Source organism: Cuculus canorus, chromosome 12 (assembly GCF_017976375.1).
Source record: "Cuculus canorus isolate bCucCan1 chromosome 12, bCucCan1.pri, whole genome shotgun sequence".
Lineage (NCBI taxonomy): Eukaryota > Metazoa > Chordata > Aves > Cuculiformes > Cuculidae > Cuculus > Cuculus canorus.
The window spans coordinates 20,323,401-20,336,553 of record NC_071412.1 but is presented as its reverse complement, the minus strand read 5'-3'; positions in this window follow the sequence as shown (position 1 = coordinate 20,336,553).

The following is a 13,153-nucleotide window of genomic DNA, read 5'->3' as shown; positions in this document are numbered from 1 at the left end:
GCCAGACACCTTTACTTACACTGAACGGTTACTCCCTCCATGAGTAGGTCCAGCTGACTTCAAAGAAAACCCACTTGGGCTCTTAATTAGACATTTTCAGCCTATGAAGGTAAAATTCCTTCCTTCTCAGACCAGTTCTGTGGTCTCTATTGAACATGAGTCAGTGGGAACACCATTGAATCCGGCCTCACAGCTACTCCCTGATATTCAGTTCACTCCTGAACAAAAGATATACCACCTAACCAAATGCCTAACTAAATAGCACATGCTATTTAAGAATGCACAGTTTTGAACTACTCTTAATAAAGGCCTCAATCATATTTTTAATTTTTCAGCTATCTTCTGTTTGATGCTACTGCTAAGCAAAGAGATATATTATATCCTTATTTCATTATGGAGACATAAATGTCATTGAACTCCTTATGAACCGAATACACAGAGAACTCACTGCAGCCATTAATGCACCTAATACATAGAGAACTCCATACAGCTATTAATAAAATCCCTCATACAAACCACAGCACTCACAATCTAGACAATGCCAGGAACACAAAGCTGCCTCTTGGTGCATGCAAAGGATCCCCACTTTCATACACTTATGTCATTGCCCTCAGCTTGAAAACCAATGGAAGCCGATGATGCACTCATTTTAGCAGCTGCAAAAATGAGGAACTGGCTAATTAAAAAAGGAATGACTATTTATTCTATAGTCTTATGTGCACTCCAGAAGTTCTGACACACAGAAAAGAAATTAAATAACTTTTCATTTTGTCTCTATGCTCTAAGAACCATGCCCACTAAGATTACAGATAGGAGAGTGATAGGTCCAGCAGGGATTTATACCAATTAAGCTTCCACACTCTGGGGATGTAGAGGTGTTTTTTGAACCATGAGTTATTTTTGCAGATATCATGGGCTGCAGTGCTTAGCCACAAAAGGGCTACGTTAAGAGCAGTGTTACAGGCTTTGCTCAGAGCTGTCATGTTTTCCTGCAAGTCCAAACCTCTAAGAAGATTTCAGTGAGAGAACTGAGGATGCTCAGTTCTATAATACTATCAAAAGGATGGTAGGAGTGCTTTTACCTATCCAACCTTTACACTTTCACAATCAACGAGAAAAGCAAAAAAAAGATTACAAGGTTTAATTACAGCCAGATGATGTCAGATTTTGTCCCAGTGCATACTTAGTATTTTCTCCTACATGCCTCCTAGCATCCCAACGAACTGCAACACATATAGCTAAAACAGAGCTTTTAGATTACAGGGCTTTTTTGTTTTGTGGTTTTTGTTTGTTTGGGTTTTTTTTTAAAATCAAAGGCACTGTTCATATCTGGTTTACATATAAATAACTTTAGCATTTTGGGTACTTACATCACACAATTGCTTCAGGAAACATAATTTCAAGAAAAAATAGAGTAAACTAATTTTGAGTCCGTATTTCACAGTATTACGAATATCCCACTTCGTAGATTGACAATTCAAAGTCACACGCATGCACAGAGGATTCAACAAATGTAGTTTTCATTTGATAGTTCTACAAGTCCAGAAGACCACACCACAGGTATCAATTCATGCATCCACAGGCAGTATGATATGAATTACACGAGTGTGGCACTTAGCTTGAATATTCCAGCTCATCTTTAGAGGACTAGCATACTAGCATCATGAAGTAATCCATGTATTACCTTACTTTCTTCCTTGTATAGAGTGAAGATCTATACTTGGCATATCAACATTTTTTACTTAACTTTTAAGCATGTTTTGAAGCTCAGATGCTTTAGCAACAAAGGAAACTTCATGATAACATAAAAGCATGGTATTATAAGCATGTCTTTATATGATTTTTTAGAATCTAGTGTTACAGGCAAGACTGACATACAGTGTCGTTTTTTCAGCTTATTAAAATGGGAAAGACTGATGAAAGAATGAAGCAAAGCTGTTTTGATGCAAAGCTATAAAAGGTGGGCACATAGTCTTATCAAGAGACTAACTGAAAGAAAAATTAACAGAAGAACGTGAGACAAATTCAGATAGTAGCTTAAATTTCAAATTTCTGTAAGGAAAGCAGTTATGGAATCAGGTATTGGAAAGGGGAAAAAAAACAACTGATAAAGCCACCCTGCCTGAAACTGTCACTTTTCTCTTTTCACAAAATACCATTTCAAAATACATGAAAGAATTTATGAATAAACACTTGATTTTCACTGTTTATGTACATTAGCCATTTACCACTTCCCCTTCTCCGAAATGCATCCAAATTAGAAAGCAGGGGTGAGCGCTGAAAAGAATGTATCTAAATTTTCCATTTTTCTCCAAATTTTCTACAATTATTTTACTCTTTTTTAATGCTAACCTAAATCTTAAAAAGTAATTCAGTCTTCGGTCAGCCTCAGAACTGCTTTCTAGTAAAAATAAGCCAAGATCAGTAATTTCTGATTTTCACTTATTTCACTTAGGCTATTGAAACGTAGGCACGCTTCATTTTCTTCTCCTAAGGCCAGAAGGGTAACCTGTAAATCTGCTGGGATTCATGTTTGGACTGCTGCCTGAAGAACAAAAACTGCTTAAGTCAGTCTCAGCACAAAGCTGTTTTACTAGGTTGATACATAAAACCAGGCTTTCCCCCAGTTAAACAACAATAATTTGTTTTAGTTTGATAGGTCCTTCTAAATAATGGTGTCATCAGTAAACATCTGGCTTCTTCCTAGCAGATTAGGCCTCCAATGAGGAAAGTGTGTTTATAATTCTAATTTGAAACACAGCACATTAATATGCTGATTCTCATAATGTTTGCCTTAACCTGTTTGGAGAAATTATGACTACAAATATCTTGTACACAACACCTCTAAACTACCGGCTTGTACAAACAACACAAGAGCCGATGCAGTCTCATACAGATGATTAGAACCACTTCAGAGGCAATCATGATTAGCGCTTTGGCTTGAAGCCATATTTTACACATAAACAAAGCATCTGTTTCTGAGTTCCTGTCCCAAGCTAATAGACCCACCTCCACTATTACTAATAAGCCCATTCAAGAGAGCCAGATGGCCTATCTGAAACAGCCCTGGCTTTTTCCTGAGCTAGTCAAACCAGAGCCATGGAACCGGAGTTGGCTCCAAATCATATTTCCTTGGGCTCTAGGAGCCAGTAAAATGACACATAAACTGGCTCCACAAAAGAAGAATACAAATGCTGGTACCATCCATTATTTAGAATTGGTATGAGGCCAACATCTGCCCCTCCAGATGATCCTTTCATGTAGGTACAATGCAGGAAGATGAAAAGTACAGTACACTTCTGCAGGAGTTTGTGTATTGCAATGCAGACTGTTAACATTCCTTGCGGGACTTTTTTGCAGACTTTGCAAATCCCTGCCTGCAGCCAAGCAGTACTGCTCAGCTGTCCTTGCTGTACATTGTACTTACTTGACAATTGGGTAGTTTTACATATTTAATAAAGTGTCATATTTAATTAGTAGAACTAGGCTTTAAAAAGGATCTTGTGCTCCTTAGCAGTAACTGGAAGTTTTGAGAGCCAAACAGAACAGCACTTGGCTGGTTCAGTTCTAACATCTCTTTTCTTTCCTGTGACCCAAGTTCTCATTTAACCAGTTCAGTTTCTAAGTACGTTAGAGTCAAGATACTCCACAAGCCAAGGAGCTAATGCTGCAAGGAAACCCATAATCCACCTGGCCTAGGAAGACTACTAGAGAGAAAATTCTTTATATTTTATTTAGAAGCAAACAGACAGGTGGCAGTTAGGGAGAGGGAGGCTATTTAGGTTGCCTGCCCCATCAAACCATATGTGTAAGGAGAACTTAATTTTCCCCTTTCCACTATGATGCACAGGGTGCTTTGTTCCACTATGCTGACAAATGAATTTCAGCAGAGCATATGTCTGCATGAACTATCAAAGACAATTCACTACACCAGGAGCAAATGAACTTCAGTCTAAGAGCGGCAGCAGGTCATATCACCCCTGCAGAAGTAAGGAAGTTTTGCAGAGCTGAAGACTTTGCAGAGCAGCACAGCCACAGTGAGCATGCTTCTTGTGTGCTACTATCCTGAAGCTACAGATGAAAAAATCCTTTACTTTTGTCTCATGGGGATACCAGCAGATTTGCAAAGATATAAACCTCCCCAAACACAGCACTCTTCCCTCCACCTTGCCATCACAGTCAGAAAAACTAATCACTCTATGAGAGGAAAAAACCCTCTTGGAAATGTACTGAAACAATTGAGTCCTGTCACTCCTCTTCATTAAAGGCAGGTTCCACAGCAGTTATTGAAGCTCTCTGGGATCTCTTGGGATAAAAGCCAGAATATAAATGTGTAAAGTACTGTTCTTCATATATTTTCCCCATACTGCCAGTCTTGTGAGCTATGCACACAGGGCATTCATTGATTTTAAAGGGAAGCTGTGAAACACAGTCCAGTCCACAGCCCAAATCAAGCGTGATCCTGAAACTCTGTCACTGTCCACACCAGCAGCTGAGAACTCAGCTAGGCTTTCCTCAGAACAAAACAGGTTACAGTGAAAGGTGCAAAATCTGTACTGTCCTGCTACTGTAAAGATTTCGGCTGTTTTTCCTTGAAGGGATAATTTCAGCACAGGTAAGCAAATAATCTGTTTCTGCATTCCTAGAAATGTAAGAGCACACTACTATATACATATGGAAAGAATGACACACATGTTCCAGGTTTCCTTATTTCAGATTTGCATAAGACTAGGCATCATGTGTCCTAAGCAGCCCCTTCCAAACGGCACTAACAGAACTAACAGAGTTTTTTACAGCAACTCACAGCTGCGAACCCACCTCTATCTGCTACTTACAAAGAGGAAAAAAAAAAATAAAGAAAGCCTGTCATTTCCATAGAGGATGAAATTATCTGTACCTCTGCTGGACAACTATACTGTGACAACGATGCTGCCCTCACACTCCTCTGCCACAGTACCCTTCTTTACCAAAGATTGTTCCTCCATCGAACCACTCGATCTTGGCTTCCTCTGGATTGATCATGAGCCATTATCAATTTCACCACAATATAGGGATTATCAATCTAATGAAAAATCTCACTGTGGTGTCATTTTTCAGAGAAGCCTTCAAACGTTATTTCCACTATTAATCTGTTTGAATAAAAGCACATTAGATATACTGTGAAACAGCGTGAAACATGCCCTATCACTCCTTTTAAGCTGAAGAGTTGAGATCTCTTTGCTTAATACTTCCCACCAAATGTTAACGCACATTTTATTTAATGCCTAGTTTTTGTGTGCTGAATTAGCTCACAAGGCAGCCAAGTGTCCCTTGTGAGCAAGCGCTCCATTTGCACATGTCAAGCATCCTAGTCTATTTAGTCCTATCCCAACTGCTTAATGTCTGAAACAGAAGCATCCACTACATTCTTCTTGATCTAAACAGCTAATTTAATACCCTTGGACAAAAGGGGCCTGGTGTTTTGGTAAGCTCCCATGGGCCTAACTATCACAAAGAAGGGATTGTTGAATACACACATAAAAAAAGGGCAGAGATAGGAGGCAGGCGGTCTGATCTTTATGACCCACTGATTATTCTATCAGTAAGTAGAAGCATAAATCTAGTTCCTGATGTAACAAAATACTATTTTACTTCCCTTTACTCTATATTTTATCTTTTATAGCCAATAAAACATTATACATTACAAAAGGTTATGTTCTTACCAATATTTTCACTAAATGACAATAAATTCCAAGTTGAGCCAAGCAGAGGTTTCAGCAGCAGCTCTCCCGATGGTTGTTTGACACTCTTGCAGTTCACTGTGAATACACGAGCGCCACTAATAGCAAGAAAGCCCATCTGGAAAATCTGACACTAAATTTGAATCAGTCTAATAACCCTCCTAATGATTTAATGGCAAATCTATATACTAATACAAAGTTGAGCTCTTTTCCAATGATCCGGTATAGTATTTAATGCAAAAAGTAAAATTCTTTCCCTTCCCTTGCCTTTTTGAACGTCCTCAAATACCAAAATCAGTATCAGCTTTCTTAGCCGATCTCCCTGAGCATTAGATCAAGGCTCTAGACTTGTCCCGTTTTTTATTTCACATGAGTTAAGGGGAAAATTAAAATAATTGTAGGGAGAAAAAAAAAAATGAAAAAAAAAAGGAGAGAGATGAAGGGACTTCAGAAGGATCAGGAAGGGAGCAGACTAAATCTTTAATCCCTTGCAAAGCTAAGTACTCTGAACACCCTGGCTATAAATGTATGAAAGACAGCCAGGATGGAAAATGCCTCTGAAAAAAGATACTCATTTAATGGTCTATTCATTTGGGAGAGGGTGGCAAAACATACAGTTGTTTTGAATTGGACACAGAGCAATAAACACCCCCTCAGATAGGACAAAGAGCACAGGTAGGACCAACACTGCGAGACAGACAGAACAGTTCTCCTGTCACAACACAAACTTTCCTCAAATGTTTCAGTCTAAAGGACTCAATTGGTCACCAGCTGTTCTGTTTATTCAACGAAACACTGTATGTTGCACTGTGCATTCTCATCTCAGATGCCCGGCCCCAAGTTCTCAAGGTTCACTATTGTCACAGTGCAAGACCTGCAGCTCAGACAACTGTGGAAGTACTTACGCACCTGGGAAAACAGGCTCAGATACACAGGTCTTGAAAACTGGGTTAATGCATTTTCCAGATAGCGTATGAGCTGAAACACAATCATTAATTGTGAACAGTCCTTAAGAAGTGAAACTGGGAACTGAAAATATTTATTAACTGGGAACTGAAAATATTAATTAAAACAATTCATCACCTGTTGTAGTAGGTTTCTATATCAGGAATTACTTAAGAATATATATATATATTTTTAATTAAAAAAAGAACAAAATAATCTCTGTTTTACAAGGGAAACTGAGGCACAGGTAAACTAAATGACTTGGATAATGTCACACAACAGATGAATAACAACATGGAAACTGCAATCAGATAATTCTGTCCCATGTAGTGTTTCTTTCCTTCTTCTATCAATAAATGCAAATGGCTGCCAGACTAATAAAACAGAGAGCTATACATCTTAGTAAGACTGTTTTAAACAAATGCAGTCAGGACTACACTGGGAAGTTGTAGAAAATGATAGCTAGCATCTTGTCTGGGGGTAGGACAGCCATACTTACAAAACATATTAACTACCTTATTAATCGTCAATCAAGAGAATTTTCACATCTCAGTTCATGTCCATTTATAATTGGTGACAACTCATATGATCCTTTCAGTTATGTTTTTTCCTAAAACAAGGAGATTTTCTAGTGGCATAAGAATATGTGATGATGAAGATTAAGCTAAGAGACAATGAAAGTCTGGGATCAAATAGCCAGGATGTCTGCCAGCCCAGTATCTGCCCTGTTGAAGAGAAACTCTGAACAAGTTCAGTGGAGCACTGTCCTGGGTGAAGGGCCTGCAACACTTCAAAATGTGGTAAGTACCCAGTATCAGGAAGCAGTCATGCAATATGAGACTCTGAAAGGTAAACAGACATCTAAACTCCACTGCTAAAAGCAAGAGGTCCAGATCTTCAAAGTCATTGGAGTGCCTAATACTCCACACTGAAGACTTGAAGGTACAGACTTGAATTTATAGATGACTCAAGGCTCAAGCTGAGCATTTCACCTACTGGGACAGCTTAGGCAGGCTCTTACAGCTTAACAGACACATCACACCAGGGATCACAATATTACTTCCCCATCTCGCAGCCTTTGTTTGACAACATTCTCTTCTTTTCTTTCTAATATTTAATCAGAGAAATCAATCTGTGTATGTGAACTATTTGCTACTTACCCAACTTCATGATCTTTTAAAACACATTTCTTGCACACAGAAACAAGAAGCGGCATCTCTGCAACTTACTGATCTGAAGCCAAAGTGTTTTCTGAGCTATGACCTACACTAACCCAAAATACATGCAACACGGTTCTTTAAAACGAGAGAGAAAAAAAGTAGATTGCAGCTTCTCTTCCTGGGTTCTGTGCTGCTGAGGCTGAGCTTGATATGTGCACACGTGGTCGGCTTCTGAATATTCTGTCAGTTCATCAGTTACCTGACTGAGCTTCATTTTTTGGAGCCTTCTGGCTCCTACCCAGTTCCAACTACTTGCTTTAAATCACTGCATTATCATCATCCCCGATTACGGATACAGCGGCTTATTTCTGAAATAACTGCACTTCTGATTTCTCTCCACAATCCTGTCTTCTGTGCATGGTAATAAATGATGGAAGGATGAAATAATTGAAAAAGTCCCATCCCACCTTATTAGTTTATTATTTTCTTCTACATGACACAAACTAACAGAGCTCATATCCACGTCTGTCACTTCAAAACCTGCCAATTCCATTGTCTCAAAGTAAAATAAATTAGCCCAAAGATGGAGGAGGAAGACAAAAAGAAGGAAAATTGTCCTCTCTACTCACATCAAACATGCAGCACACGAGATGTGAACGTAATGAGAAAATAAAAAGCAGTTGCTCTAGTAAGACTTTCACCATTAAAAAAGGGGCAAAAAACCAGTCTGCCACTGTCCCAGATGTAATTTACAACTTACATCAGCCTCTCCTCACTTTGATTTACCCCAGAGATTTACTAAATAAAAACCTCTAATAGAAAGGGTTTAAAAACAAACTTTTAAACTCTTGAAATGTTGAGTGCATTTGCAATACACAAATCTGCAAGAGACTAGGAAAAAAATCCTTCTGTAATCTGTCATTTGCAGTAACAGCATGATGATGCAGTCATAGCCCAGAACCACGGTAGACCATAACCTGTTTTCTGCTTACAGAGAAAAAAAACCTTCCTACAGCTAGGAAGGAAATTCAGAATTAAGAGTTCACAGTAAAACTTAAAACACACCTAAAGTGCTCCTAACATCATGTGGGTTTTTTTTTAATGGGAAAGAAAAAATAGAAGTGGGAAAGAATTTAGATCTCCTCTTATTAACATATTTATTTTACAATGCCAACTGTTGCTTTACTGATGTATTTAAGTACGTCATTGTTGATATATTTGTCATAAATTAATTGCAGTACTATCTCAGAAAGAAAATGTCATTTACTCTATAAACATAGAAAGCCCAGAAAATAATACTCACTTAATGGTTTCATTCCAAAATTTTCTTTACCTTTTTTTTCTAAATTATTTACCCATCTTCAGAGTTTCCTAAATCTAAAATATTTTAGAAAAGGTTTCTTTTGTTACTTTTTTTTAAAAAAAGCGCACAGTGTTAAGGCCACTTCAAATAAACCTTTCTGTTTCTTGCAACATATTCTAACGTTTAATAAAGTCAGTATCTCATAAGACGACCATTTTGGATCAGATAATCCTAGCTTCTACACATAAGCGATAAAATAGATTTCATGAGTATTCCTTCAATAATAATTATAAAAGCAGATTTTCAGATAAGATCTGTGCATGCTTAGGAATAGCCTCCACCAGTAGTCTTAAAGCTTGTTTTCACCTTACAAGGAAACAATTATCTGAAAATAAGTGGGTATAACACAGCCAGATAAGAACACTTAGCAGAGGAGAGAAGAATATTGGCCAAATTACTTAGTAGCTATTCAATCAGAAATTCACAAGTAATATACTGTGATCCATAATTAACAAACTTGGATATATTCCTTCCAACAGCTTTCTTAAATAGCAAGATATGATTTTTTCCTATTAAGCATTTAACAGGACCTTAAATAATCAGTGCAAAAAAGAAATTCAATTGATAGCTTCTCTTAAGACACTAAAAATACATAAGCTGAACACAAACAAAGTCACCTCACATAAATGAGGTGTATTAAATTACAAGTGTATTCCTGTATTAAAATTTTAAAAACAATCCCCAGAGTGAACACATCAGTCAGAGTGAGAAGGAAAGGAAGATTAATACACACGAATAAATGGAAATATCTCCTTTATAAGGGCTACTTTAATGGCACATATCTTATTATTAGTAAAGACAGTGAAAATGCAAAAAGTGTGCAACTGCTAGCAATTAAACTCTAAAGTGGTAATCTGAATACAGAAAAAAATATGGTGATGTATTCAATTTTCTACGGATAAAATAAGAACAAATATCTGTTTTAAATCAGGAAGCAGCAGATAATTTCAAAATCAAGACCACTTCCTCTTAAAGAAAGGGGAGAAAATTCCTGTACGCTTATTGTCACTATAAACCCACCTTTTGAAAGATTATTTACAGAAAGCCTTTCAGGCTTGAAAATTCATAATGCGATTACAATGTAAGAAATCATTTGAGTTACCTATGCCTAAAAAAGAGCAATTATAAAATTTGTTTAAGTATTCCAGACAACGTAGCCCATTTTAAAATACATTAAACATACTGGAAAATTAAACTGAATTTTTGACATGAAGTCTTAGAGTTAGGGCATGTAAATGTTTGGAGAGAGCAGAGTTCATAATATATAGGGAGATAGATTAGAATTTTGTTTTGTTTCGGTTTTGACTGCAGGAATGCTTGATGCTTTCTCTGAGCTCCCTCTCGTGAGCAGATGCTGACAGTGCACCAGAAGGAACACCACCAGCAGGACTCTCATAACATAGGAGCTGCAAATTCATATTAAGTTACTTGTTTCTTAATGCATCATGCCCCAAAGGGCCTCGCACACAGATATGCTTGGATCCACAGATATTATTCACATGCAGTTATCTTTCCCTAGAAGCAAAAAGATATAAATAGGAAGACACCCTACCACTCCAACCAAACCCCCAAATCTTTTTTCTGCCTTGTGCTTCTGAGGAGCTCACTACCTCTCACTGTAGTGAGGAAAACATACACGTGACAATCTTTATAAACAGTCATAGCAGCGTTCAGAGAAGTACGCTTCCGAAGTAAAATGGTACATACCTTTCTAAAATTAATGAAAATGGTATTTTAAAAGCAAGTACTTAAAAAAAGCTTTTGTCTTGCTAGGAAGCAGTTTGGTTTTGGTTTTTTTCAACAGGTTGTAAACGTTGGCTAGAGTTTTAACTGAAGTACAAATTATTTTAATAATCTATTCTAAACCTGCTTTTCACTTGCAAAACATCTAGCACTGCTCTGTATCAAAGCACTGCAATAATAAACTGTTTTTGTAAAATGTTTAGATGTTCTGCAGATGGAGTTACACATTGCAGAAAAAAGACTTTTTGCACCAAGGAACTAGCACAGCATAATGCAGCTAGTCCACATTCGCAAGCATTTAGTAACTTTATCTTAACTCTGAATTAGATTGCTTAGACTCTGGCTTAGACCAATGTCGCTGAAATCAGGAAATTCTGTATAAGTAACAGTAAAAGTCACCCTTATGGATACAACAGGAAACCACAACAAGGAAACACAACTACAGCCATGCTGAGAACATCATTACTTTCTTATTAGGTGTTTCAGTTGATATTTACGCAAAGATACACTTTTGGCCCTATATTCTAATGTCTGGGTTACATAGCAGGTCTGCTAAGAGAATAGTACAAATCCAATTAAATTGTACTACTGCTATGTCTTACGTAGTTTAGAATAGTCAAAGAAATAGTACCAATGAAATGCAAAATAACAAAAGAAAATGTTTTGTGTTGTGTGTGTCATTGCAATGGGAACTCCAAAGAGTAAATATAGATCAAGATAAAGTAAAAATAAAGATCTGACCTGCAAAAAAAACCCCCTGAAATTGGACCCTTTCTTTGCACTTTCTTGAAGCAACAAAGATCTGGAAAGGCAAATGTTAAATATTTTTTCTTCCTTCTAAAATAATAAATAGATCTTAGAGGAACAGTCTAAATCATATCCTCAGCAACTGAAAGTTTGATGCTGTATTTAATCTTTTATACTTTCCATTTGCTAGGTAGGGAATCATTAGTAAAATACTGCAACACTGCCAAACACCATTCTTCAAGGTGTTCCGGACTTTCAAAGTCCCAGAGACTTGTTTTTTGCTATAACCCTCCATAGATAGAGACCTACCTTGCATATTAGTGAGCCTGCAACCAAATGACAGGATCAGCAGCAGGGAGGCAGAGCATCCTAGCCATCAAATTCCAGTTGTTTGTTCCAGCAACTGGAAAAACGTCTGCCATTTGATTTCTTTTATAGGGCCACATTTGAGAAAGCAAAGTTTATAGCGATAACTTCCCTAATTAGATTCAAAGAGCGATTCGCTATCTCAGCAAATGGCTTACGTGTACCAATCTGGATAGACAGGCTCTTTGTGAACAGGTGTGAATGGCACTGGTCCATCTGGCATTAAATTGGAGCAGCTCCTGAAAAATCATATCATTTAAGTTACCAACATTGTATCAGCTGCAGTGTTTTTACACCAAATATTCCTTGTGGTGTACAGCCAGTGATATTTTAGCAATATCTCTCAAGCAGCAGGAAAAATGCTTCTGTGCGCTTCTCATGGCTTTTCTGAGAGGCTGATTTTAAGTCTCACAATTGCCTTCGAGAAGTCCATCAGCCTTTGAAACAGGGCTACAAACCAGACAATGCCTGAGGGAAAACAGCTGCCCCTATTCCAAAGCATCAACAGCTGCGAAAGGAGAAATATTTTTTGATATGGCAATATTGAACACGAGTCCCAAAGAGCAGCGCTGAGAGCTTTGCTCTTTACATCTAACATTTACATGAGACTTTAGTACAGCATTCGAGAGTCTCCTAACACTGGATGAGGCTTTTTCCTAACGCTTTTCTTCCCTGACGTTTGGGTGAGACCGGTACAGCAGCAGGAAACAACCCTACAGCACAAGGAAAGGCCCTCTGCCCGCCCAGCTCTGCCCTCAGGGGAGAGCGGGAAGAAAGAGGCGGGAAGAAAAAGGCGGGAAACAAAAGGCGGGAAGAAAAAGGCGGGGAACACCCTCCTCACCAGGGCCAGCAGCTTCCATCTTCCCCCCTGCCCCTTCCCTGGCTCCTCTGCAGGCAACACTGTTACAGGCACACCCCTCCACACGTTTAAGAGGAATTTAAACCCACCCACTCCCCGCACACAATAAATATTTAAATGTTTAAGAGGGATTCAAGTGTTTGCCCCTCATACACTGGCGGGGAAAGGTGGGGCTCAGGGTGTAGTGAAATCTGGGGGGAAAAAGAATAATCAAGGGAATGTTTTTGCTTCTGCTGAGAAATGGAATCAT